The 27940-nt window shown below is 49.4% G+C and overlaps 1 long non-coding RNA gene across 3 annotated transcripts in view; it reads left to right on the top strand.

Annotated features, from left to right (window-relative positions):
- Positions 1–452: 452 nt before the first annotated feature.
- Positions 453–27940, top strand: part of LOC115895741 — a 30274-nt gene continuing 2786 nt past the window's right edge. For 2 of the 3 annotated variants that reach the window (XR_004055869.1, XR_004055870.1), the window contains exons 1-2: positions 453–1033; positions 14587–14671. This is a non-coding gene — a long non-coding RNA (uncharacterized LOC115895741). Of the gene's footprint in view, positions 1034–14586; positions 14672–24394; positions 24971–27940 lie in introns of those variants that run through there. The other variant, XR_004055871.1, reaches the window with a different exon arrangement.

The raw sequence follows: 27940 nt of genomic DNA on the forward strand, positions 1-27940 counted from the left end.
GGCTACAGTTGTCTTTCCAGAAACACAAAGAGGATCCATTGTATTTCAGAAACAGGCATAGCGCGTCTGTGGACAGCCTCAATATATCATTTTAGATTGCCATATGAAAGGTGTTGTGATTTTACAAGGGAGATGATGATTCTTTTATTCTGTCATTATTTTCATATGTCAAGACATATTTGAAGAGAGGAGGATTTAAGCAAGATATTAAAAGCTCGCCTTATTCATTTCAGACTAGTGATTGAAAATTGGTGTATGCGGGGTAGGAGAACTCAGAAGAGCTGAGGCCTGGCAACAGCCTTCCTAAACATGCATGTTTAAATGTATGTGAAATGTCAGGGTTAAAGCCTCATAGGAAAGAGTGCTAATACTAAGACAGCTAGATAAGCAACACCAAAATAAACCGTAGTATAGGAACTTAAAGTAAAGTCTTCTTCTTTTTTTTTTTTTTTGAGAAAGAGTCTCCCTCTGTTACCCAGTCTGGAGTACAGTGGTATGATCATGGCTCGCTGACCCCTCAATCTCTGGGGCTCAAACGACCTCCCACCTCAATCTCCCCAAGTACCTGGGGCCACAGACAGGTACACACTGCCACACCAGGCTAATTTTTTTAATTTTATTTTTTGTGGAGACAAGGTCTCTCCATGTTGCCCCAGCTTGTCTCAAACACCTGGGTTACTCCCACTTGGTCTCCCAAAGTGCTGCGATTACAGGCGTGAGCCACTGTGCCCACCTTCAGTTTTAATGGGAGGTACATTAAAACATGGATTACATTTCACACAATTTCAAAAACAAACAAAACAACTAGATTTGCTCAAGAAGATAGAAGAGGTCCCAGCGGTATTTTTGTATGACTTGATCCTCACGGAGTCCTAAATCTTGTAGATTCAACTTCGTTTGTTTTTACAACATGTGTAGAAGAGGAATTTGAAAAATTTACCCTGATTCCACCCACAGAGGTTTATTCCTGACCTCTTTCGATGGAATGACGCTTAATTACTATGACACCTGTGCTCAGAGGACAGCTCCGAAGGTCAGTAACGTGGTTTTCCAGATCCCAATATTTCCCCATCCTTTTCTTGGGTGAACTTTTCTCGCCACTGTCTCTGGAATTTTCTGCTGTTGGTGTGATAGACCTTGTAACTAACAATGTGTTTTGTAAAACAGTCTGGAGGCCCAGAGAAAGCCAGATATAAAAACTGGCAGAAGCCAGGCAGAGAGCATTCATTCGTTCATCATTCATTCATTCCTTCAAGCAGGCCTAGCTGGGCCCAAATCAGTGCCTGGGGGCTTCCTGAAAGGAAGAAAAACAGCCCACGCTGAGGTCCTTGTCCTGGGTCAGTGCAGGTCTGAATGCCTGAGTGCCTCTGGGCATCACAGCCCCACTTCACAGCTGCCGCTCTGCGGCCTCCCAGGTGTGTGCAGCATGTCTGAGGTCACCTGGCCGTGACGGTCACAGCTGCACCAGATGCTGTGGGGGCTGACCTGATTTTAGAGGTTTCTGTTTTTACCAGGGTTGGGAGGAAGCCTACAGGAGCGTGTGTTCCCTGCATGAGGACTTTGAGACCCGTAATGGATTCACAGAAGAATGCTTGCACCAAGCGAGCGCGAACCCTTTAGCATACCTCACCCGAGACAAGGTGGGATTCGTGCTTCGTGGGCTGAGCACAGCTGTGCTCTTCCTGGATTGCAGGTCCTGCTCTGTCTGGAGACACTGGGGATCTGCCCTGGAGGAGGGTCACCTGGGGTGGCCTGGGCCACTGCGGCTGCTCCCACTGCGCCCAGGCCTCTCCCATGCCCACCCCAGGGCCCTCTGTCTCCTGGGGGCCTCGCCTCTGAATCTTCAGCCTGGAGCTCAGGGAAGGCAGCTGGGCCCACAGCCATGGCCACCGCGACTTTCTCCGCGCCCCTTCGTCCCCAGCACCCCAGCTTTGGTGCCAAGCCCCATTTCCTCAGGTGGCTCACCCACACTTCCCTTGGGGTGTCCCTTATTCCTCCAGAATCAAGGCTTCGGTTCTCTGGGAGAAGCCTTCTTTCCTGGCTCCTACGCTCAGCTCCCTGGGGCTCACCAGGTGGTCTCTCCAGACGCACATGGAGGGTGCTGAGCTGTGTGGGCGCGGCTTGGGGTAAGAGGGAAGAGCCAGCACTTCCCTTGCTGTTCTCTCATCCACTTGACAGGCGTTTGTCAAGCACTTGCTGTGTGCTACTGTGTGCCTACTGTGTGCTGTGTGCCTGCTGGGTGTTGTGTGCCTACTGTGTGCCATGTACCTGCCATGTACCATGTGCCTGCCATGTGCTGTGGACTGCGCCAGGTCCTGGGGACACCATGGTGATAAGACAGAGACCCGGCTGGGCTTGCTGTCCTGTGGCGAGGGTGGTGATGCAGTATACGTGGGGACGGGGAAGCAGAACGCCCGGGCAGTGACACAGTGGCTCTTCTCAGCACCTCACAGGGTCCTGGTGGCTTCCAGGACACCTCAGGCCCTCTCCTGAGGCTTCCAGGTCCCCGAGCCCCTGCCTGTTCTGGGTTGGGCAAGTGACACCTCCACCACCCAGCTCCAAGCCATGGCTGCCCCAGCTCCAGCTCAGGGACCTGTGGGACCAACTGTGGCCTTCACTTTCCCCTGTCAGCTGCCCTCGCGAGGGTGCAAGGGAAAGTGTGTCTGCTGGGCAGTGTCCGGCTACCGCAGCCAAGGGTGGGGGAGTCTGTCCTTCCAGCACCCTGGGACAGCAGGAAGGAGCACCATGTGTGGTAGTGTGTGTGCACATGGGTGTGTGCTGGTTGTGACTGGTGGGTGTGTGTGAAGTGCTGTGGTGTTGTGGAGTGTGTGGTGTGCATGTAGTGTTGGGGGGGGTGGAATGGTGGGGGTGGGGGAGGGTGAGTGGTGTGGTGGTGGTGGAGGGTGTGGGTGGTGTGAGTATAGTGTGTGTGGGGAGGGCGTGTAATGTGTGGTGTGTGTATGTGGCATCTGGAGTGTGTGAGTGTGTGTGGTGGTGTATGTGGTGGGTGTGTATAGTGGGGGGGGTGGGAGGATGGGGAGGGTGTGAGTGTGTGGGGTGTGTGGGTATGGGTGGAAGTGTGGGTGTGGAGGTGAGTGGGGTGGTGGTGGGAGGTGTGTGTGTGGGTCGGAGCATGTGTGTGGGTCTAGAGCAGTGTGTGGTGGTCTGGAGTGTGGGTGTGGAGAGTGTGTGTGGGTGTGGAGTGTGGTGTGGTATGCATAGTGTGGTGGGGGTGTGGAGTGGAGTGTGGTATATGGAGTGTGGAGGGTGTATGGGTGGGTGTGGTGGGTGTGTGGGTGGGTGGGTGTGTGGTGTGTGTGTAGTGTGGGGGGAGGTGTGTGATGTGGTGGTGTGTATGTGGCATCTGGAGTGTGTGCGTGTGTGTGGGGGGGTGTGTGGGTGTTATGTCTGTGGAGTGTGTGGTGTGTGTGGTGTGTGTGTGGTGTCTGTGGAGTGTGTGTGTGGGTGTGGGGGGTAGCCTGTGTGTTGGAATCCAGCTTTCTGCCCTGTCTCTGTCTATGAACCCTGCTGCCGCGCACAGGGCCGACTCTCACACAGGAGATTTCCTGCATCTGGTCTTGGACTTGGCCTCCAGTGGAAAGAATCCAGGCCAGCAGCTCACAGATCATGGTCGACTGTGCTAAAACCTGAACAGGCCTGTCCTGTGCCAACTGAGGGGTGCAAAGCCCCCAGAATCCAGCCCATGTTTTAAGGGTGGTGGGTGGAGCTCAGAGAGACCAAGCAGTCTGGCTGAGGCCAACCCACCCTAAGGGAGGGACAGGGTAGGACACAGGCATCCGGCTCCTAAACCCACTGTCCCCCATCCCACCCCAACCCACTCTCCCCCAACCCACTCTCCCCCATCACACTGTTCCCCATCCCACCCCAACCCACTCCCACATCCCACCTCAACCCACTGACCCCCATCCCACTCCAGTCCGCTGTTCAGAGGTTCTGTGCAGTCTCAGGATGTTACCTACCTCATTCAAAATCTGAGATCAGGGCCAACTAGGAAATTACCCATCCGTAGATACTGGAATTCTGGAGAAGTATCAATAGTTCAGACACTTTATTATAATTTCAGGACCGTCACTATCTATCAGGCAAGCCATGAAACTGTGAATATGTTCTGCCAATGTGTTTGCATCTTTCAAACCCTGTTCTTTACCCCTTGTGAAAAGCCTTCCTGGATAATCCTGATTTTGATGTAAGCATAAAATTAAAAGGCCTCTACCTAGGAATAATAAATCATCACCTTTTGAAAGGATACTGGTCTTTTTAGGCCCAAAAATATCATGTAGAAAGTTAGCGTCATGCAGAAAACACTTGAAAAGTTCAAGTTCAAAATGCAAGCTCAGTGGCAGTCTTATGTTCGTAACATATACTGTGCATGCTAGGTGTTTATTATTGAATCATTCATTTAAATGCCATTTTTAATAACAGAGTTTTAAAAGATACTTAATGACAAATTCCTATAGCACTTCATAATTTATTGTTGCTCTGTGATAGTTTTCATGTAGAAGGAAATGAGTTATGGAGTTATTAATATATTTTGAGTCTTCAGAGCATACATGTGACACGAAGGAGAAAGCACCCTTTAGCCTGTTGATGGAGGTCTTTTTCATAAGAAATCCAGGACTTCAAGCATCAAGAAACCAAAGACCAGGTCGTCAGGTTGGTGAAGTCACAAACCATGTAGCAGCCAGGAGCACAGCGCAGCTCCGACCTGTTGATGCTGGTGTCAGACCCTGCTGTATGGACTTGTGTGTTACTTGGGTTTTCTTTTTTTTTTGAGACAGAGTCTCACTCTGTCTTCCAGGCTGGAGTGCAGTGGCACGATCTCAACTCACTGCAACCTCTGCCTCCTGTGTTCAAGAGATTTTCCTGCCTCAGCCTCCTGAGTAGCTGGGATTACAGGCACGCACCACCGCACCCGGATAAGTTTTGTATTTTTAGTAGAGATGGGGTTTCGCTGTGTTGGCCAGGCTGGTCACGCATTACTCAGTCTTTCTAAAGCTCATGAGTTTCAACATCCGTAAAGTGGGGAGCATAATAATAGCACTTGCCTCCTTGTACAGTAGACAGGACTAAGGAACTACACTTCTGACCTGTTCCATGAGAACCTAGCCCATAGTAAGCACCCCATCGATGCTGGGCTGCTACCCAAGCTTTCCTGAGCCCAAATCTAGTTCTGTTCAATGTATCATTGTGTCTCATGCTGTGTCTTCCGCCCTCCTTTTCTTTAAATATAATTGTAAATTGCTATCATCCTTTGTCTTTCTAATGTGTCTTGCAAAGTTAAGGACTCACCCAGTAAAATACTGCACACCCATGTGAAGACATGGGGCCCCTCAGGAGATCAGCTCACAGCCAGTTCTTTTGTGAGACCATGGTGAGGTTAATGACCACATATTGCATTCTTTTCCTTGATTAGAACCTGGAGGCTCTGGAAAATCCAGAAGGTTCTGAAAGGCAGTTGCCCAGTAAAATAACCACACACCTATGTGAAGACGTGGGGCCCCTTAGGAGATCAGCTCAGAGCCAGTTCTTTTGCAGGACCATGGTGAGATTAATGACCACACTTTGCATACTTTCTTATTAGAATCTGGAGGCTCTGGAAAATTCCAGAAGGTTCTGACAGGCAGTCACCCAGTTAAAATGCTGCACACCATGTGAAGGTGTGGCACTGATCAGAAGATGGGCTCTGAGCCAGGTTTTCTGTGAGACTGTGGTGGGGTCTGTGGCCACAGCATAGCATTCTTCTCCTTGATAGAATCTGGAGATTTCAGATCAACCACTCTACTTCCCCATGATAGCAGCAGAGCCGAACATCTTTCCTATCATGGACTCGTGATGGGAATCTGGGTTTTCAGGAAGATTCGGTTTATTTTAGCCAAGACCCAAACGACAGCTCTTATGTGTACGCATGGCCTGAGCCTGGGGCCAACACATTTGTTCCCTACACACAGACTATCAAGAGCCATTGTGCCTGGTGGCAAGGAATGTGTGAGTTCCTCTGCAGGTGAATTCAAACATTGTCCCGTTCTGTTAACACCAGCCTGGCTGTAATGCCTGAAGTCGGTGTGGGTTCCTCTAGTTACCAAGACCAGGGCCTGGGGTCATGTTGACCCTCAAGATGGTGGTATCAGCAAAGCGTCACTCCCTGCCACAGCTCAGGAGGGACATACAGGTGGCTACGGAGGATCAGCTGGTACCGGCATGTAGTGTTCCTCTGACTTGACAGTTTGTAACCCAGCGACCTGTAAAATATGAACCAGTGGTTTCCACGGCAGCTCCAGGAAGCCGCATCCACCATCGGGGCTTTACAGATAAGGAGGACAGAGCCCACGTCCTCAGAGCAGGCAGGGAGAGGAGGAATAGGAAGGCCCTCGCCCAGGCATGTCTGCCCCCAGGCCTTCCCCACTTCCTCCCTGTGGCCCACAGCTCGCCCCATCCCAGCTGCTGGCCCCTGGGTTGGGCGGCTTGCCATCACACACTGGGAAAGGGGGCTCAGCAGGACCTGACCTGTGTTCCTATGACTAAGCCCCACGTGACTGCGAAACTACCAGGGATCCCACCGGCCGCAGAGCAAGGGCGTGTCACATGTGCCTGCATGACTCTGCCCTCCCCGTGCCATCCAAAGGCCAGTCCCAGCGTGACGGTGTTGGCGTGGCTTGTCAGGACTTACACGGGAGGAGCGGTTTCCTCATGACCTCGCTATTTTTACACAGAATTTCGTAACTCGCCATCATGCTGCTAAAGCTGAACACCATGCCTGTCATAAACATGTGGATACATTCACAGGAAATTGCAAATGCTAATCTAACTGACACATGGATGAGCTATTCTTTGATCTGCCTTTTCTTCCCACAAAATGCTTTGTTTGGTTTAGACAGGTGATATGGTGGCAAGCTGGGAACTCCGGAGCCAGTAATTTGCTGCTTGATTCTGATAATGGCTTTCTCTTCTCTGCAAAGTCAACTGATTCTGTAAGCAGTAACTTCAAGGGACCACAATCAGCTTTCCAGTAAACTCCACTTTTCTGTAATTCCATCGTTTCTTTTAAAATGATTTTTGATAACTTTAAGGCAGTGATAGTCAGTGCCATAAATCTCCTTGAATCTGCTAAGCCAGAAGAAAATGAAGGATGGTGATGACTAGTTTACAAATAATATTATCGGATACCCCAGAGCAAAATCCCATCCCAGGAAATAGAGAAGCTACTTTCTTATCAGGCACTTCTCACACGGGGGAATGCAGATTGGGGTTTTTGGAACTTGCTTTGCTTGCAAGTCCTGTGGAGGCCCCTAGCCCAGGGCTGCCTCCTGAAAACTGCCAGGAGCCTAGGTCCCCCAGTGTCTCAGGGAAGCTTGCTCTAGGACAGACATGGATGCCTCAGATGAGTTTTGACACTGTCCTTTGCAGAGATTTCCAGGCTTGCGGGTTGTTGTTCCTCTAGGGCCCCAACCCTCTGGAACACTTGCTCATCGGCAGAATCAACTCACTGTTCAGCATGGGCAAAGAGCAGTGTCTGTGTCCTGTGGTGTAAGTCGGGTCCCCCACCTCCCATGAGTGCACCCGTGCGTTGGCAGATTCTGTTCTATGGGTCACTTCATGCCACAACTCAAGCTCCACTCACGGCGTCTGTGCGACAGGGCCTTTGCACGCCATGCCCTCTGCCCGGAACACTTTCCCTCCTCAGCACCTTCACCTGCACCTCTGCATTCTGCAAGTCTCCACTTACTTCCCACTTCCCTGCATGTTACCCCCTAGGGCTGCTGCGAGGCGGCACCACAGGCAGGCATCCTGAAACAGCAGAAGCAGCCCCCCACCATCCTGGAGGCCAGAAGTGCAAGGTCAAGGCGTTGGCAGAGCGGGAGCTCTGCAGGAGGCTCTGTCTTCGCCTCTTTCAGCTTCTGGTGGCTGCGGCAATCCCTGGCAATCCTTGGCCTTGTAGCCATGTCATTCCAAATCTCTGCCTCCATCGTGCGTGGTGTCTCTCCTTGTATGAAATGCTGTGTATCTATGTCCAAAATTCCCTCTCCTTGGTCAGGCACAGTGCTTCATGCCTCTAATTGCAGCATTTTGGGAGGCTGAGGTGGGAGGATTACCTGAGGTCAGGAGTTCAAGACCAGCCTGGCCAACATGGTGAAACCCCATCTCTGCTAAAAATACAAAAAAAATTAGCCCGGTGTGGTTGCGGGCACCTGTAATCCCAGCTATTCTGGAGGCTGAGGCAGGAGAATTGCTTGAACCCGGGAGGTGGAGGTGGAGGTGGCAGTGAGCCAAGGTCACGCCATTGCACTCCAGCCTGGGCAACAAGAGCACAACTCCATCTCAAAAAAAAAAAGAAAGAAAAGATCCCTCACCTTTCTCTTGTGAGAACATCGGTCATTGCATTTAGAGCTCACTGTAATCCAGGATGACCTCATCGTAACTTGAGGACATCTACAAACCTTCCATCCAACCAGGCCACCTTCACAGGTCCTGGAGTTCGGACTTGGACATACCTTTTAGGTGGACGTGATCCACCACATATTATCCTGGGAAGCGTTTCTCGACCTGCAGGGTCCGGGTTCACGGCCACCCACCTGCTCCTAGGCATTCTCCAGGCACACGCCTCCCCTGCAGAAAGTGGGCCCCTGTCCTGGCCGGCCCGTCTCTCTCCCAGAGCCTCCCAGATGGCAGCAGCCTCAAGCTTGTGGGTGGGACAGAGTCCACAGTGAGCTGGAAACAGAGAAGGGGGAGAGGGAGGGAGATGAGGAAGAGAGGGGTCTGACCCTCCTCCCAATACAAAAACCTCAGCTTCCCCTTTGCACTGATGTTGGAAGAACTTCCCGCGTCTCCCTCCCCTTTATGGGGTCTGCACCCATGCGTGAGGGCTGGGAAAGCCGGCGCACCCAGTATCAGCGGCATCCTTCTCATGTTCAGCTTGTCACAGTGATGAGCACGCCATCAGGACATGTCCGACCTCCCGCAGGTGTGTGTGGAAGGTGGAACAGGATGACGGAAGGAGTGTGCAGTGCACGCATCTCAGAGCTTTGCCGCCACCCGCCTGGGCAAAGCCAAGTGCGTCTTCTTCCCACGCCTTGTCCTTGGCTCTGAATCGGCCGTTTCTTTTTGCCGCGCGCGCACGTGTGTGTGTCTGTGTGCGCCCACGTGCATGGTGTTCATTTTATTGGTTTTCGGTGATGTTGGTATCTGTGTACTATGCTCCGAAGACAGAGTGTTACAACAATACTTTTGGTCTGAGAGATAAAAACGATTGTCTACGGAACACAGGCTTCAGTGCTTGGGTCCTGATAGAACGAGAGGAAGAGGAATGGAGGGACGTGGGGGGAGAGAGAACAGAGACAAGGATAGTGAAAGAAGAGAAGTCCCGTCACTTGGTTTCATTTTTTTCTTTTAGGTATCTTTGGTTTGATTTTATATATAAGTTGCTTGTTCTTTGAAATCTGTTCTCCAGGATTTCTTTTCAAATGTCGAAGAAGGAGGGTTGTATTCTCCGCCCTCTGACTTGAGGCTGTCACTGCCCATGTTGTAGGGGTGAGGGGCTTGTTTTCTCTCTGCAGGGAGGGTGGGCGGTGTCTACAGCTCTTCCTGAGCCTGCCAAGCCAGGGCGTGGTCTCCCAAGCAGTTACCAACCAACGGCTGCGGGGGTCACCAGGCCTTGGCATGTGGGCAGCAGTTACCAACCAACGGCTGCGGGGGTCACCAGGCCTTGGCATGTGGGCAGCGGCCCTGGCGAATCCCGCCCTGGGTGCTGGCAAGGAGGCAGAGGCCTCACAAGACCGAGTGGACCTGCCCAGGGCTCACACGACCCCAGGGCTCTCCCGTGGGGGTCTCCTTCCTGCAGCCCACAGGCTTCTGCTGCTGCCCCTGCCTGGCCTTTAGCGTCTCTACAAAGGGGCATGACAACCCTTTGGAATTTCCACAGGTCCAGTGGTTTATTCAGGTTTTCCCATTCCTGGGATACTGGATCTGCACCTCTCTCTATCTGAATTCCACATGGTATCTCCATCAATACTTAGCACACAGTTGAGGGGTATACCTGCAGCTCTACACGATACAAATGTTTTGCTAATAGGCCTAAACACCAATGGAGTGCAGAGAGCATATGAATTCCACGCCATCATAAATTTGACCTTGCATTATGGCACCTGACATGCTTGTCAACTAAACCCTCAACAGGGACGATGTTCGCTCCTTACATTTTCGCAGGTTTGGGAGTGGGAGTAAGATGATTTGGGTAAACAAGTGCCAACTATCTAGGAAGACTGGCATTGAGGTCCTCTCTATCTCACGATGCATTATTTCAACAAGGGATTTCACAATAATCCCATTGTTTGTAAAATTGCACTAGAAATTATTTCAAAAACAGCCAGTTTCACATTTTAATATTGGAATACTTCTCTGGCATTTGGGGCATGGTTTCTCATGAATGTCCTCTTCACTTTTTTCCCTCTTTCCTCTCCTCCACACCCCGGGCACTTTGTGTGATCTTCAAGCAGCAGCAGCTGCATTTCCCCTGTGCCTTAGCTGTGTGTGTGGGATCAAGAGCTTTGTTGATGGGCAATTGTAGGATGTAACTTCTGGGCTTCTCAGGGAGCTGGTATTTTTAGCCCTTTTTCTTCCCTTGACCTTGTCGGGTGTGGAGTGGATGCATCTAGATGTGGGAAGCCATCTAGAGGTCTCTGAGCATGTGTAATAGTAAATAGGTAGCGATGTTTCCACAGCTGCTCACCACCCACCCAGGGAACTCTGGACCTGGTAGAGGAAGAGGAAGGCAGAAAGCAGGAAACCCCTGCAGCACACCCCAACCCTAACCCTAGCCCCGCCCGGCCCTGCAGCCCACATGGGCTTCATTCTCACCCCAGTGCAGAAAGGCAAGTTTTATTACCTCTACTTTATGGGAAACTGAGGCTCAGAAAAGTGGAGTCTTGTTCTGCGTCACCCAGATGGAACCTGGAGTGAGACCTAGGGCTCACCTGCCTGATTTTCACTGTAGAAAGTCAGAACTACCTAGAGAATGAAATCAGTAAAATACCTAGGAACAAGGTGTTTGCTCCCCAGCATTTCAGCTGGGAGCTATTTCCCTGCACAGATAGGCTAATGAGTTTTATCTATGCTGAATTATCCTATGGCTCCACCAAGGTGACATGTAGCCTAAGCTGCTTTAGATGTACATTATTAAAAATGAGAGCCTAACAGTTAACAACAGTGGACTGCTTCCTAGTAAATCTGGATGACTAACTTGGCCTGTGCCCAATGTTAACCGTCAAGGTAACACTAAGTGTTGATAATCACACAGACATTATCAAAATGTCCAGTAATCCCAGTGGCTGGAAATCGGATCTAGAACTGAATACCAGTCCAGAAGTCTCAGCGGTCCTGATGGAATCTGAAAGTCTGTCCCTCCCACAGCTCTCGCTCAGTTCTTTCTCTCTCTCTTTCCTTTTCTGTGAGTTTACAAAGCCTTCTTTAATTACCCCAGAGATGCTTCAGAGTCAGCTGGCTTTCCTTGCAGCATTTCACATGTTTACCCAATTTTTCTCTGGCTCTCTCAATTTGATTAATTGCAAAAAACGAAATAAAAAAGATCTCCTGCAAGCATTGCAGCTGCTTTTGTGTGCAGGTGGATCTTTTCAGCACATTACAGAGACCAGCTGCCGGGCTGAGCTCTTAGCCCTGTGATAGTGAGAGCTTCATCCTTCTTGAGCTCTTCTCTAAAAGGCAGACTGGGGCAGGGTCAGAAGCTAATAAGGCAGACTGCCAGTCACTCATGATTATCAGCCAGATGCTCTGTCGTTCCCACCGTAATGCTGTGAGACACATCTCACTTACCAGTGCTCGGGGCCATTTCCATTAAGAGCTCTGATGGGGGTTCCCACACATGGAGTTGTCATTTTGTTCCTCTTCTTTTCCTGCTAGTCTATAAATTTTGCATTTAAGGCTAGAATTAACCAACCCTCAGTGATCCATATAAATATTCTTTATATTAATCTGAGAGGCCAGTCAAATGCAAGTAAGTAGGCTTGTGTAGTCAAATCCAACGAGGTATATTCAGAAGTCTGATCTGGACTTGAGTTATTTTCACCGATTCTGTGTCCAGTATTCTTGAGTTTTCTAAATCATGATTAAGATCAGTCATCCCAAGCGTAACCTAGAGCTGTGCTATGAAGCGTGATAACATTTGATCAGAGCAAACTGGCTTGGAAGAAACACAGCCCCTCTCCGAGGAGCGGTTCAGCACCTTGTGAGCAGATTTCAGCTGCGTTTCAAGAGCCCTTGGCCCCAAAATAGCTCTCTCTGTCTACCAGCAAGTCCCAAAAGATTTACATGTCCCACGTTATTCTGATTTGGGACAAGTCCTTGGAGCTCTGTTTTCTGGAAGGAGTGAGTGTTGCATGTGGGTTTGCCTAGTCCCAGCGTGAGGAGATGGGAGGAGAAGGGTGACAGGTGGATGGAGCCAGGGAACAGGAAGGGGACTGGGCAGGCGAGGGCTCTGAGGAGGCAGAGGTGAGATGATGCCTGGGCCAGGAACAGGCACTTGGAGAACACAGCCGGTGACAGGAGGTTCTTTATGTCTGGACAGGCAAAATGCTCCTGAAGGTCCAAGTTGTCAGCCTTAACTAAGGGCAGTTACCTATTTTTGCCTGTGTTTCGCTTGAATAGACCACTTCTCATTTCTTAAACAGAAAGATGGATTGAGAGATATTTGACGTGTTTTTATTCTGTAACGTGTGTCCATCCTGCAAGCTCTTAATATTTAGTTAAAACAGCACCACATGGAATTAGAGAGCCAGAATTAGAGCGGGAATGACAGCCCCTGTGTACCCAGGGGTCAAAGTAACATCTCACGAGGAACACACCCATTCTTTCTTAAAACAAGAACACGGTGAATTTGGCCTTTCCCTTGGTTAACCCACTCTTACCCAGTAAGGCACCACACCTGCAACAAGCCCTCATTTCCCAATGAGAAGATTGCCCCTTCAAGGTTTTTTTGGTTGTCCAATTGAAATAAATTGGGAAGGTAGAATCGCACTGGACACCGAAATCCTCCGCAAAGGTAGCCTTGCGTTTTTAAAATCATACGTATCAAACTTATTTTTTTCACTCTCATGCCACGAAGCATGGGGAATGCACCTGATTCTTGCAGGTGGGTTGTGTTCATATCATCACTACAACCGCATCTTTGATTTCCCAGAGCATCATTTGTGGGCACTTTGACCTAAGTTGCTTCAAGTACACGTTTTAAATCTCCCTGCGTGAGTGCCTCACTGGCAGTCTTATGGCGGGCCCCAGTTTCCATCACACATCATGAAGGTGGGTGGGGTTTTCCCTCTGCCGTCGGCTGCTAGTCGTCTCCCACACAGTGAGGGAGGCGGACTCCGGGATGGCGACTGTGCTGTAGGCGTTTGCTTCTCTTCTCCGCAATCCTTCCAGCGGCTGTGGGGTGATGGGGTTGCCCGCCTGCAGAAAAGTGTCCTCAACCAGTCCTCCTGAGCCACCAAAAAGGGACCCAGTAACGCGGGACATGGAAAAGCTTGGCTGTCGGGCAATTCTCTTTTCTAAGGAGAGACTTTTGAGGAACACAATTTGCATTGTGTTCGGGCGTCTCTATTATTTTGGAGAGTCCCCTCTCCCCACGTTCAGAAGATGGTTCATCTTGTTCCCTCTCAAGGAAAGCTGTTCCTGGTTTTCTGCAGGAGAATGGGTACTCACACCTTTTTGCAAAAGAATACATCCATCATGGAAAACACGTCGTTGTCCTTAAAGACTCTGATCACCTGCAGCCAGGTCTGGGCTGATGGTTCTAGTGGCCCTCAGCTGAGGGACCCCAAGGCCAGGCTACGTCCCTCAGGAAGGCTGGAAGGAACAATTTGCTTGGAATGGGTGTGGCTCAATTCTTCCATTCTTTGCATATCTTGGGGAAAAATCATAAATGTCTTGCTAAAGTTTGGGTTAGAAAATAAAAATGAGGAGTAACATGCTTTTTAAATCCAACTTTATCTTCCCTACAAATTCTGCAGATTCTTTGGACGCTTGTCGGTTAAACTGTCCTTGGTCTGACGTTGGCTCTTTCTGTGCTCACGTGGTTTCTTTAAAGCAGTGAGCATGAATAGCTTCTTACTACCTTTTCGTTTTAGAAGAATGTCAGCACCTTTCTGACATCTCAGCTCATCTCATTACAATACACCTGAGTGTGGGATGCAATTCTCTGTGTGTACACATATGTATGGATGGATAGATGGATGATGGATGAATAGACAGATATTTCTGTACATATACACAGATCTGCAGGATTTCTTGAGACGGGTTGAAGTGTGTTACTGAACAGAATTTGGATGTTGGTGGGGTTCTGTTTTCTAGCTCTTTGCATGGGATCGAAAGATAGCATTTGTTAATAAGATGACTTGGACGTGTCTCTTCTGTTTTCAGGGCCTTGGTTTCCTCTTCTCAAAAATGGGCATTATATATATATATATATATATCACAGGAGTGTCTTTCTGATGGAAAAACAACATCGAAAACTCTAAGAGCGCTAGACTTAAGGCTAACACTTTCTTTCCCTTTCTCTTTTAGCCTCTGAAGCCTCTGAAGAGCTGATCCATTCAGGATGGGAAACCACGCAGGCAAACGAGAATTAAACACCGAGAAGGCCAGTACGGTAAGACAGGAGCTGATCCTACAAACGCGCATTTCGTTTTCTTATTAAACACAAATCCCTTGGTGTGTCAGAGGCTGCGGGCTTAGGCTCTTGCTGCCATACTCTTCTCTGACAGCTGGGTGGAAGCCTGGCCCTTGTTACTACGATTAATTATTATTAATTTATTCAGGAAGATTGCATGGCAATAGGTAGGGTCCTGACCTTGCAAAGAAATAAAGGAATGAAGGAAGGGAAGGAGTTAGGAAGAAGAAAGAAAGGAAAAAAGAGAAGGAGAAAGAGAAAGAGGGAAACGAGGAGGAGAGGAAGACGAAGCAGTCCTTCCTCTTGGTCCACGTTCTGTGATTGGTCCTTGGAGTTATCAAGAGGCTCTCAGAGAGGAAAGAGATTGTAAATTCCTTTGCTCTCATGCAAAAATACTTTTGAATTTTTTTAACATTTTTATTTTTTCGATAAAGGTATTTCCAAACTGCATTCTCTCTAATTAGCTACTGGCTTGAAAGAGCATGACAATGCACACCGATTCATGAACGGTGAAACACATCAGATTTTCTTTTAGCTCAAAAACCTAATTCCATCTACTAAGGTCCCACTCCTTCCTTCTCACCCCCATGGAGTTTGCCTCTGACTTTTCACTCTGGTCTGGTTCTGGAAGAACTCACACTGAATCCCAGAGGTCTGGAGAAAGGACGGGAAGTACTTGAGCTGTTTCTTTGGACCTCTCGTAAATCGATACTCTCCTTTCTCCTGCGTGTGGCTACTTGGTTCCTCACCAGTTGTCCTTGCTTTGGGGTCATGCTCTGGCCTGAATGTGTATTGGAATCTCCCAGAGACTTTCAGACCTGCCAGGGTCTCTGCCCTCCTCAGATCCCAGTGCAGCCGTGGGCATTTTTCAAAGCTCTCCAGGCTCTAGAGCCAAGGTTCCAGGTTCCTCCTGGTCCCATGTGTCTTGTACTTTGGCTGCCAGGATTTTCCTCTATTGATTGCATATTCACCCTCCTGCCTCTCGAACTTCCAGGAAGTCCTTAGCACAGACTAAAGTCCAAGGTCCTCAGCCTCTGGCTCGGGCCCTTCTTCAATCTGCCTGTCACTGGCCTTTCCAGTGGCGGCTCCTCGACAGCCCTTTCCTCACCCTTATCAGGGAACATTTGGAAAATACAGTTAAACAAACAGGAAACTGCAAATTCAATATCATTGGAATCCTTCTGGCTAGTAAGAATTCATCTTCTTTGTATTTCTAGTGCAGCATTCGGCCATTGTCCGCCTTATTTGAAGGCATCGGCTTCCTCTGTCCGATTTGGATTCTCTACATTGCCTTTGGGTCTCCTGTAGTGCCCTGAATCAGAGTTCTGGTCCCTTTTCCCACTGAGACGCTCAGGACAGATGATCCAATGATGTTGACAAGGACCACAAATGCCCAGGGGTCCAAGCTGTCTGTCTCTCGGCCTACCCCTGTCTCTGCACTGGAGAATCATTTCAGATTGTGAGGAATAAGCCTGCCAGTGTGCACAGAACTGTGGACCCACCCTAATTTGTATGGGGCGGCCCTTGCTCTTGGTCCACACTGTGTGGTTGGTCCTAGAAGTATCAGCAGGTTCTCGGAGAGGGAAGAGATTATAAAAGTCCTTTGCTCTGATGCAAAAATACTTTTGATTTTTCAACATTTTTTATTTTTTAAACATATATATTTTCCCTCAAGGGAAAATATTCCATTTCGTTGGTACTTTAATTCCAACATAAAATTATGTGTGCTCCAACTTGAGGCAGATGTGGTGCACTAGAATGTCCAGCTGCTGAAGATGGGCTAGGGTTAGGGTCAGGGGAATCCCCGACTTACACCCGGAATGCTTTAGAAATGTCCGCGGAATTGAACGGAATTGAATTTCAGTCTCCAGACCTCTTCACTGTGGTCTGTAGTGCATTTTTATTTAATAGTAATAATAAACTTGGAAGAAATGGGGCCTTTTCTGATGTGTACTTTAACTCAATTTCTGTGTCAGCCACAGGAGTAATTTTCCATGATTTGCTTTCAAATCATCCATGGAAGGTGAATAGGTGACTATATACTGTTCCTGTGTGTATTTTATCTTAATTAAAGTGATAAACAGTATTTAGTTTCTTACCTAAGGATTTAGAAAGACTGACTGTATAAATATGTAAATGGTTCTAGTCAATGTCGAATGGGGGAGTTGACTCATTATGTTAGTCAGCCCGAACTGTATTACTGATAAAGTCAGTGTTATAATTAGCAATAATGACCACAAATGTATTAAGTTACTAATTTGTTAAGAACATGGCTTGGATACAGTATCTGCACCAGGAGGATTAAGTTTCAGCTAAAAGTGAAAGTGGAAAAAACAGCTCTGCTCAGAGATCTCTAGGCTGTTAACACTGGTGGTATTTTAAGTCTTAGAATAACTAATTTGCAACTGCAGTTTCAAAAAACCTCTCTGTGGCGTACAGTTTCTTTCCTGTTGTTTGACACTGTAAAACACCCACATATGTTTTTAATTTGTTTAATGCTATCAGAGTAAGATTGTTGAGCCATAGCAAAGTCCATACTTAGGCTTTTGTTTTCTGAAATCACATGTTTAAAGTTCTGATCATTTAAAAACCTCAAAACTTGGAAATTTTAAAACTATGGTTCCTGTAGGTGGTTTTAAGAAGAGCTTTTTTTTCCTTTAAACTTGATGGGAAGTATTTCGTGCCCTCCCAAGAACATGCCCTGTGATGCTGCATAGCTTAGTAGAGCGTTTAAACTTGAACCACAAAAGAAAACGTGATGTGAGCTCCAGCCATGTCGCCTACCACTCTGTGGATTTCTGTCTGTGATTCTGGGAGTCATTTTTCTCCTTTAGGAGAGAGTCAAGGAAAGCTTCTGTCAGTTTCAGGTGCTGGTTACTGATCTGTCAGCCGGGAGGGACAGCTGCAGCGGGGGCTGCCCGGCCACCCCACACACGGCCTCTACGGAGCCGCCCCACTGCCCAGCCCCGGCTGCTCAGGGCCGCCTCCTCCCCGCCCTGCTGCCACCTTCTCCACCCCTCCCCACCCATACCCGATGCCTCTTTCCTCTGCCCTCACAGAGCCTGCAGCCGAGTGCTCTGATACAGACGGTAGTGATTTGCTAATCATCTGACTTCTTCCCCTCCGACATCAAAGAGGGAACTTTCCTCTCTCTGATGCCTCCATCTCTAAGCCTGGAGCATCCCCAGCACATAACTGGCTCACAGATGTTCGAAAGAGTAAATGAATCATACCTACTTCCTAACTTCTTTCTCACATAAAAGCTCAGTTTCCTGAGCAGGCTTTGGGTGCCGTTGGCTGCTGGGGAGGCCTCGTCCGTTGCCTGCAGGAGCTTCCAGTCTCCTTTGCAAGTTTTGCCCTCAGTGACTCAGGGCTTTGAAATTTGCTTCTCTCTCATCCCGAATAAGCCACGGCAGGATGTCAGAGGAAGCGAAACTAACTAAAAGGTTAACTGTGGAATTTCTCTGATGGGTGAACAAAAAGACACTTTTCTGGAGTTGCAGTGTTAGTCCAATCTTGTGGGGCACAGGTCCCTGGTAACCAGTGGTTGAGCCGCCTTCCTGGGCCAGTCGAGGGTCAGAACAGCAGACGTCAGATTCAAGGAGAAACACTCCGCCCATCAGAGGATTGGGCAGCCTGCCCTCCTGACGCGTGATTCACTCATGTGGATGGAGTGTAACTTCCTCCAGGCAGGCTCAGGTTCAGTGCACAGCTCTGCTTCTCAGAAACGAAGAAACTCCTGTTCTGCCTTTGACTCCCTATGTTTTTTTTAAGTTGCAGGGAAATTTGGTTTCCAAATAGTTCCGCCTCACTAATTTGCCAGCTTTTTATCACTCTGCCCATTTTGTATTTGGTTCTCTGTCTTACTACAGAGCTTGGAGGAACCCAAGAAGGAAAGGGTACCAGCTGCCCTGGAGAACCCAGGGACGTGCCTCAATGCCGGGAGGGGAGCAGGGGGCAAGGCTCACCCACAGAGGGACACCCTGTCTCGGGTGGTCTTTGCCTGCCTGGCAGTCCTTGGGCCTTAGGACATAGACACTTGGCTTCACTGGCTGCTGGAGGAATTCACTCCTTTTTGAGGAATTCACTCGTTTTTGGCACTGTGAATGAAAGGGGCTGGGCAGTTACCTTTGGGAGGGTCAGAAGTGTTCAGAACAGTGCCCTGTGCCTAGCCAGGCTGCTCGTGGCTTTTCTCCCTGGGCTTTCTCTGAATGCTGTGGATCTGTTGACCTCTGGGCTTTTGCTCTCTGGGTTTTCTGGTGATCACTGAGCCTCCTGCGGATGATTCACCTCGTGTTCAAAACACCAAACGAGGCCAGGTGCGGTGGCCCACGCCTGGAATCCCAGCAGTGTGGGAGGCTGAAGCAGGCAGATTGCTTGAGCCCAGGAGTTTGAGACCAGCCTGGACAACAAAGTGAGACCCTCCCTCTACAAAAAAATCAAAAAATTAGTCGGGTGTGGTGGTGTGCACCTACAGTCCCAGCTACTCGGCAGGCTGAGGTGGGAGGATCACCTGAACCTGGAGAGGTCGAGGCTACAGTGAGCCATGATCACACCACTGCACTCCAGCCTGGGCAACCAAATGAGACCCTATCTCAAAAAAAAAAAAAAAAAAAAAAAAAAAAAAATGCACACACACACACACACACACACATCACATTCTATCTAGACCAGTGCTAACACTGTATTACTGCCTCCTGTGAGCCAGGGACTTTGCAGACATTGTCTACATTGTATGTTGTACGAGTGCTTGGGGCTGCCATAACAAAATGGCACAGACTGAATGGCTTAAATGACCGACATTTCTTCCGTCACAGTCCAGAAGACTGGAAATCCGACAGCAAGCTGCCAAGGGTTGGTTTCCTTTGCAGCCTCTCCTTGCTTGTAGACAGCATCTTCTGTCTGCATCCTCCAGTGGCCGTCCCTCTGTGTGTGTCTGTGTCCTATTCTCTGCTTAGAAGGATACCATCATGTTGGATCAGGGCCACTGTACTCCAGTGGGACCTCATCTTAATATCATGGCCTCTTTAAAGGCACCATCTCCACACGCAGTCACATTGTGAGGCAGTGAGGGTTAGGACATCCACGTGGAGATTCGGGAGGAGCACAGTTAAGCGTATCACATGTGTTACTTGATAAACCCCAGCAGAGGCTGCACGGTTAGAGACAGTAGAGAAGGAAAGCCCTGGGACTGGCATTTGCCGCCACGTCTGACACCTCCCGGGGAAGGGACTCCACGCCAGCAGCCACCTGCAGTCTCTGCCCTGTCCTCAGGAGACAGCACACCTGGTTTCTCTTCTGCAGACTCGGGTTGGACGCTTCCTGTGCAAAGTTCCTTCTTCCTGCCTCCTGCCACAGGCCCCAGCTGGCGGCTCCTCCCAGGGCAGGCGGGCATCTGCAGAGCGCTCATCTCCCACCTGCTGACTCGTGGCTTTGCGCAGCCCTCTCCATGCTTAGGACCCTCAAAGGGTCATCTTCATTCTCACAGGGACTAAGTCTCAGAGCTGGGCCAGGCCTGCCTAAGGCCAGGTAGCAAATGGTGGGGAAGCCAGAGAGCAAAGCCAGGCTGGGAGCCCCAGGTGGCGCAGCTGGGCAGACCAGGCCTGGAACACCAGGTGGCACAGCCGGAGAGACCAGGCCTGGAGCCCCAGGTGGCACAGCCGGAGAGACCAGGCCTGGAGCCCCAGGTGGCACAGCCGGGCAGACCAGGCCTGGAGCCCCAGGTGGCACAGCCGGGCAGACCAGGCCTGGAGCCCCAGGTGGCACAGCCGGAGAGACCAGGCCTGGAGCCCCAGGTGGCACAGCCGGAGAGACCAGGCCTGGAGCCCCAGGTGGCACAGCCGGAGAGACCAGGCCTGGAGCCCCAGGTGGCACAGCCGGGCAGACCAGGCCTGGAGCGCCAGGTGGCACAGCCGGGCAGACCAGGCCTGGAACACCAGGTGGCACAGCCGGGCAGACCAGGCCTGCAGCCCCAGGTGGCACAGCCGGGCAGAAACAATCCCTACAGGGAGTGTCCGTCTTCTAGTGGCCACAGGAAATGAGGAAAGGGACAGGGGAAATCATTTTAATGTCTTGTCTTTTCTTTAACCTAAGAAACCCCAAATGTCATGTAAGCATAGAATCCATATAAAAATTGTTCATGAAATGGTTTACAATTCTTCTCCCATGAAGTCCTCACACTCAGGGATATATTTTAACTCATGGTGCAGTGTGGCCTGGCTACGTCTCAGGTGCTGGGTGGCCACACGTGGCTGGGACCATAGGTCTGGGCAGCACAGCTCCAACCCTGGCCATGCCCACACACCCTGCCATCTATAGCCAGGCAGAACATGCTGAGACGGCCTGTATAGTGTATGTCATGCAGTTCACCATCCCCTTTGTGCATGGTACCCATTGCTTGATAAATCAGTACTTTCTAAAGGAGTCAGAAAAAATGGAAAATTACCAATTATTTTTTCCTGAGAGATGCTTACAGTTTCAGTTTTTCACACACTCCCCCTCCCCTTGTATGAAATGAGTTAGGATTGATAAAGATGAGGAGGAGGAGAGAAGGATGCAGGGGAAGATGGAAAGGATGGGAAAGAAGAGGAGAAGAGGGAGGGGGAAGGAGGAGGAGAGAAGGAGAAGGAAGAGGGGGAGGAGGAAGAGAAGCGGGGCGGGGGGGAGGAAGAGGGGGAGAAGGAAGAGAAGCGGGCTGAGGGGGGAGGAAAAGGGGGAGGGGGTAGTGGGCCAGGCTAATAAACGCAGTTGTAAGGGCTGCCATGGATAAAAATGCAGTGCAGAGGAAGAACCAGGAACGGCCCGTTTAAATCTGCCCAGACTCAGAGGCCGTTTAGGGCCAATGAGTGATGTTTCCCAAGGTGCATCCACACCGCCGTCCAACTCTACCCTGCCTTGGAGGTGCCTCAAAGCCCTCCTAAGCCCTTACAGCAACGTAAAGGCTCAGACCTGGGACCTTAGCACCTTAGCACAGGTTCTGAGCCAAGAGCTGTGGCTGAGTCCTGCAGGTGTCATGGCATTTATCAAGTTGTCTTGCCACGAATTTTCTCTGACAACAGACAGCCTGTTTTTAATTCATGAGTGGATCGATCGTGCTCTTTCCAAGTGCAAGTGAAAATTAGTTGTTTAGGAATGTTTGTTTGTTCATTCCTGCATTCATCCATTGCCACACACACATATTAAAAATACTTTTTATTGAATGCCTATTCTGCATAGGACACTGCAATAAACTTTGTGATTGAAAATTCCGGCTTCACCACCAGCTAGTTAGGTGATCTTGGGCAAGTTAGTTTCTCTCTGTGTGCTTACTTAAGATAACATGAAACGATGATAACATTATATAAAGTAAGTGAGTCCACATGTGTTGTGCACTTAGAACACCCCCTTGTACATAGTAAGTGGTATGTGTTGTTTGGTGTTACTAATTTTCTTCTTATTGCTATTATTTAAAAAAAAAAAAAAAGCGTAAGTCCCTGTATCTGTCCTCAGAATAGCTCACAGTCTAATCAGGAGACCAACAAAATTACAAAACCACATTCAGAGCAATGATGAGCATGAAGAGCTCCGGACAGAAGCAGGGCTCCCTGGGGCTGTGGAGCCCACAGGCCGGCAAGATAAGCTACAGGGAGGGCTTGTATCAGAGGGAGAGACAGCGGTGTCCTTCCCCATCTCCCAGGGTTGAGACAAGCATAAGCAAATATTTAAATACTGTATTTTTTTAAAAAAAAGACTTGATTTGGGGCACCTGCTGCAAACCTCTCCCACTCAGTATCGCCAAGGCTGTAGGGTCTGGTTGTCCCCCGACACTGGCTCCACCCAGTCCAGCTTCACCCCAAGAAGAGCTCTGCCTTCCAGAACACCTGGCTCTGCATACCCACCCAAATGTAACTCACAGGGCGATGGCTGGGAGACAGCCACCCTCTGTGATGAATCTGCATCACTGTGTGAGTGGCTGGCAGCTCCTTACACATCCCATTGAGATCTCCATCTCTGAGAGGATGCCCGCTGGGTGAGGCTGCAATTTATTAACATAGGTTGGAATCGTCTCAGGCTGTGTAGAAGACGTCTGGCTCTGCAGATGGCCCTGGCTGAGACTCTGGCTCCCGAGGGTAGCTGCTTTCCTCTTGAATCCTGGAAGCTCTAAGCTCCCTTCTCCCCTAGGACATCACCCAGAGCAGCAACGTCCTGCGGAAAAGAGTGTCAGTGGCATCTTTTGTTACACAGAGGAGATGGGATCCTTCCGGGTGACTCATAGCTGAGAGGGAAGGAGGCAATCAGGAGAGCCAAGAAGAGAGATGGGTCCCAGAGGGGAAAGTTGTCCACAACAGGAAGAGCTGCCACAGGGCTCGCCTCTGCCCGGCCCCTGCAGACCCCGTCTTCACAGGGTGGAGAGCTGGGGTCCCAGCATCTGTGAGCCGTGACCTTTGGGAATTCACCTGAACGATTATCCAAAGGATCAGGGTGGGGGAGCCCCTGCCCCGAGTTGGCCCACAGTGGGGCTCACTCATGTTGCCCAGTTGGGGGAGTGTCTGTGGAAGGCTCCAGAACAGGCCTGGTCTCTGGGGACCCTGTACCCTTCCCAGGTGCTCCCTGCTCCCCCACTTCCCACCAGCCCAAAGGAGTGGGGTTTGTAGTGGCCTTGAGTCACTTGTCAATATTTGAATTCTTTCACTTGGTTTTTTGAACACTGCCTCGGTTCACAGGGGAATGAACTTGAAGAAGAGAGGGCTAAAGATCTTATTATTTCTTTTTCTCATATGAAACTCGCAAGGCTTGCTAATTAGAAACCGTAAACCAGGAACCTTGAAAAATAGAAACACAGCCTGTAGTTTATCTTCACACGCGCTTACATTTGCCCAAAATGAGTGAAATCAAGTGGGGTGCTCCTACAACCTTCCAAAACCTAACAAGCGATAATAACTCTGAAAACCTGCTTTTCGTCTGCGGGTGGGCTGAGAAAAGCTGGCCTCTGGGCTTTCCCTGGTCGTAATATCTGGCTCAAAAAGGTTCTACCAAGATGCCTAGCAATATTTCTGGATTTTTCTATTTAATCAGCTTAAGAAAAAAGATACCACACTTAAAAACAAGATCTGAGGGCCTGCAAAATCGTATCTGAATTTTCAGTGGAGAGTAACTTATTGGTCTGTTTGGTGTTCCAAATTAAACAGATTTTTTTTTATTTAAGCTGCACATCAAATCTAAGTGCAGACAGGAGGAATGAGGCGCATGCTCTGTACCTCTCCAGGGGTAATCACACCCCCTGCAGAATCTGCTCCATATTTAATTATCATTAAAACCCAACTCTTTCTTAATGACACTCTCCAGATACTATTAAAATGACATTCTGAGAAATGAGACGTTTAGTTTGCAAATATACACAAAGGCATTGAAGCAATTCAGCTCTTTCCATCAACATGTAAACAGAATCTTTCACTTTGACGGGAAAAATGCTTTTCCTTTAAAACTACTGACAACCCAGCTGTGAAATGTCACTGACTTCTTCCAACTAGGAGTTATTTTCTCACGGCCATTCCTTTATGGAATTATAAATCCTGCAACATTTTCTCCTGCAAGAGCTTGTCAGGGTATTTAACATCTTCCGTGAGTTCTGTTCTTGTCATACCATCCGCAGAAATGAAAAATAATTATATTTTAAGGCATCACTAGCTCACAGCTGCTTTATGCAATCATCTCTCTCCACAGTGAAATTAAGTCCAGGGAGCGTAAACTTTGTTTTTGCTGATGGAGGTGTCCTCAGGCCCAAGTGGTCCATGCACACAGCGGGTGCCGATGTTGAGGGACTGTTTGTTAAAGGAATGAATCCTGACTGCCCAGGGTGTCTACGGAACATCTCCAGACATGCTCCTGCCCAGAGGCAGGTCCAGACGCCACAAGACTGGGTGACATCTGAGGACATCAATGTGAAGAGGGCAGGAAAAGCCATCCATCCTCCCTGGAGAACAGCAGAGGTGGGACTGAAGCCCAGACACGTCAAGCCTCCAAGACAAACCTCCAAATCCAACATGCTGTCTGTCCCTCTCTTACACTTCCTCTTGCAATTATGTGTTGAAACCGACCCCTGTCACCATACCTGTTTCACAGAAAGGAAAGCCTGATCACTGAGAAAGTCACTTCCTTCCGGTCATCCAAACCCATGCCTGGATTGCTGTGACACGGCTGTCATGCCATTGAGCGCTCAATTCCCCGGGAAATGTTTCCTTTCTGATCTGACTCCAGCGTGCTGGCAATTGACAGACCTATTCGTGTAAAATTTCTGTTTTATAGGTAAGTCACATAAGCAGATTTTTGAGAACTCATGTAATTCTTAAATTAGTCATTTAATATATGTTTAAAAGCTTAGGGAACTGAAAAGTAGGGGCTAAAGACATTCACCGATCTCGCCTGACGCTTGGACACATGCAGGCACTGAGCAATGCCTGGAAAATCCTTAGATTGTGTGGGTGCCGACAGGCTTTTTATTGGACCTTATCTTCAGCAGAGTTTAGAACTCTTTCACACACACCTCACACATGACAAACCTCTAGAAAACTCTTGAACTCAATAGCAGAATATGAGATGATCTCTTAGTAGGTAGACAGGGCATGAAAATGGCCACACGACGTGGTAACAGCTCGCATTTGTTGGTAACTTACTATCCAGACACCCCACTGCGCCACCTTCCAGTGGGATGTTCTGTAATAATGGAGATGTGCTGCCTGGTGACACGTTAGCCTCTAGACACATGTGGCCCACAGCACATGAAACGAGACCCATATAACTGAACAACTGTGTTTTCAATGTCATGTATTTTTAAGCAATTTAGATGGAAATGGCCACAGTTGCGAGCGGCTCCCCCCGGGAAAGCAGAGCTCTCCTGCATACTGGCTATGGCGACCCCTTATTCTCCCATTGCCCTACAAGACAGGTATTAGCTCTGTTTGTCAATGAGAAAAATTGGGGTGTTTCCCAAAATCATACAAAAGTTAATTTTGAGTTCAGAGGTAAAGTTCTCTGAAAAATACAGTCACACTTATGAATGCCCCAAGTTGAAAAGGACAGCGCTGGTGTACTGTAAACCACAGCACAAATGTAAAAGTAAGCTCTCCAGTGCTCACCTCAAGGCGGGAGAGTCCTACCGTCGTCATTTAACATGGCACCCCCAGTAAAGTGCCCCCGTTAAGGTGTGCCTCCTGCAGAGTCTGGGAATCTGCGCTTATGAGCAACAGAACTTTGTGTGGACTGCCTCTGGATGTGACACGCCCCAGAAAGCCGACCCTGCTGACTTGTTTAGTGCTTCTATAAAACTTCAGTGAGGTCCTAAAGAGAGGAATAAAATAATACAGAAACGGCATCCTTTTAAAGAGAACCTTTAGGCTGGGCGCAGTGGCTCACGCCTGTAATCCCAGCACTTTGGGAGGCCAAGGCGGGCAGATCACGAGGTCAGGAGTTCAAGACCAGCCTGGCCAACATGGTGAAACCCTATCTCTATTAAAAATACAAAATTAGCTGTGTGTGGTGGTGAACACCTGTAATCCCAGCTACTCCGGAGGCCGAGGCAGGAGAATCGCTTGAACCCAGGAGGCGGAGGTCGCGGTGAGCCGAGATCGCACCACTGCGCTCCAGCCTGGGCGACAGAGCGAGACTCCGTCTCAAAAAGAAAAACAAAAGAGACCCTTTAAAAACCCGTGAATAGTCGATAACCTGGTTACCGGAAGAAAACGCCAAATGGAGCCATGTCTGACTTAAGAAGGAGCGTAAGGCGTGGTACTGGTGTGGCTTTATGAAACCGTGTTTGCATTTGGGAGCCAGCAGCCTCCCCTAAAGCGTAAGCATGCTTGCCAGCTGCTGGGCGGGGTGTCCTGCGTGGCCGGTGAAGCAGTTGCAGTGCCCGCCCTTGGGAATTTCTTGTGAAAGTTGTATTTTGAGATGCAGAATTTCTTAGTGATGTTAGAGAACAATCTTACGAGGTTTGCACTTGATAGCAGCCTTTCAAATGTTCTGAGTCAGTAACGTTTTGCTTCTGGAGGCGACTCACAGAGGAAGTCCCTCATCCATGCTTGCTGGAAAGCACACCTGAAGGTCTTTCTGGTTTTGGAGGTATGGAAGTGGGCATTTTGCTTCATCTGATAAACTGTGACCTTTGTTAAAATACCTTTGTTAAGTTGAAATGCAATGATTAAAGACATAAGGCGTAATTAGCAAACAAGGGCAGCCTCTCCACAACCTTTAGTAAAAATAATGTGGGGGTGATTATGAAGTGATGCCTTAGGGCAATGTAAACCCGCAGGGCTTCCACACCCTGCACTTTGTGAACACGCCCGGCCTGTGGCTCTCTCCTCATGCCGGCTTCCCTCTGCTGCAGCTCCCAGACCCAGCTCTGGTCATCCCCCTCGAGGTGGTACCTGGGACCCTAGTATGATCCTCTCTCCAACCAGTTCCCTGATACTCCCGGGGAGCCGGCCCAGCCTCAGCCCTGGGTCTGGCTGAGGGTCCGACAGGGCTCCAGGCACATGATCCAGCTTCTGCTCAGACAACCCAGGGCGGGCACTCAGGCAGCGGGGACGTGGGCTCTGTTCTTTTGCCCACAGCACAGGCATTCTCGGCCTGGGAGTTGGCTTACCAGCACCATTTTTGTCTGCAACTATGACCCAGTTTGCAAGCAGCCAACTGTAAACAGTCTTTGGGAACACAGCATTGAACGCTGGTTGCTGCATGTAAGTGATAGAGACATAACAACATTTCTGTGTGTGAAGTCAGAAACAGTGGGATCTGCATGCGGGGCCGGTGTGCTCCACACTGAGCAGGCCGGCAGGCGTGTCTCTCGTCATCGCCACAGACTGTACTGGGGGTCAGGGGAGCGGCTGAAGGAAACGGCCGATTTCGTGAAATGAGGAGCCTGCTTCTCCCAGGAGTCTGGCTGGTTTGTCCGCTTGTTTTTAGCTGGACTCCGAAAGCGCACCCTTCCTTCTTTCTTCCTTCACTGATCATGTACCTCAATTGCATCCCTGCGTCTGTGACTCTAAGTGGCTTGGTGAGATCTGGCAGCCGGGAGGCCAGAGAAGGGAGGATCTCAGCCTGTGTCAAAGACGACACAAAACCGGCAGAGCAGGGCTGATTTCATTCAACAGGGTTTTTAAGGTGGAATGGTGTTGGAGTTATGGTGGAATTCTCGAGTTTGGGTCTGGTTTGCGTTTGTCCATTTGAATCTGGAGAGGGCAGCGCTGAGTGCAGCCTGGACGAATTCTGTTC

This window comes from Rhinopithecus roxellana, unplaced genomic scaffold (genome assembly GCF_007565055.1).
Source record: "Rhinopithecus roxellana isolate Shanxi Qingling unplaced genomic scaffold, ASM756505v1 contig210, whole genome shotgun sequence".
Lineage (NCBI taxonomy): Eukaryota > Metazoa > Chordata > Mammalia > Primates > Cercopithecidae > Rhinopithecus > Rhinopithecus roxellana.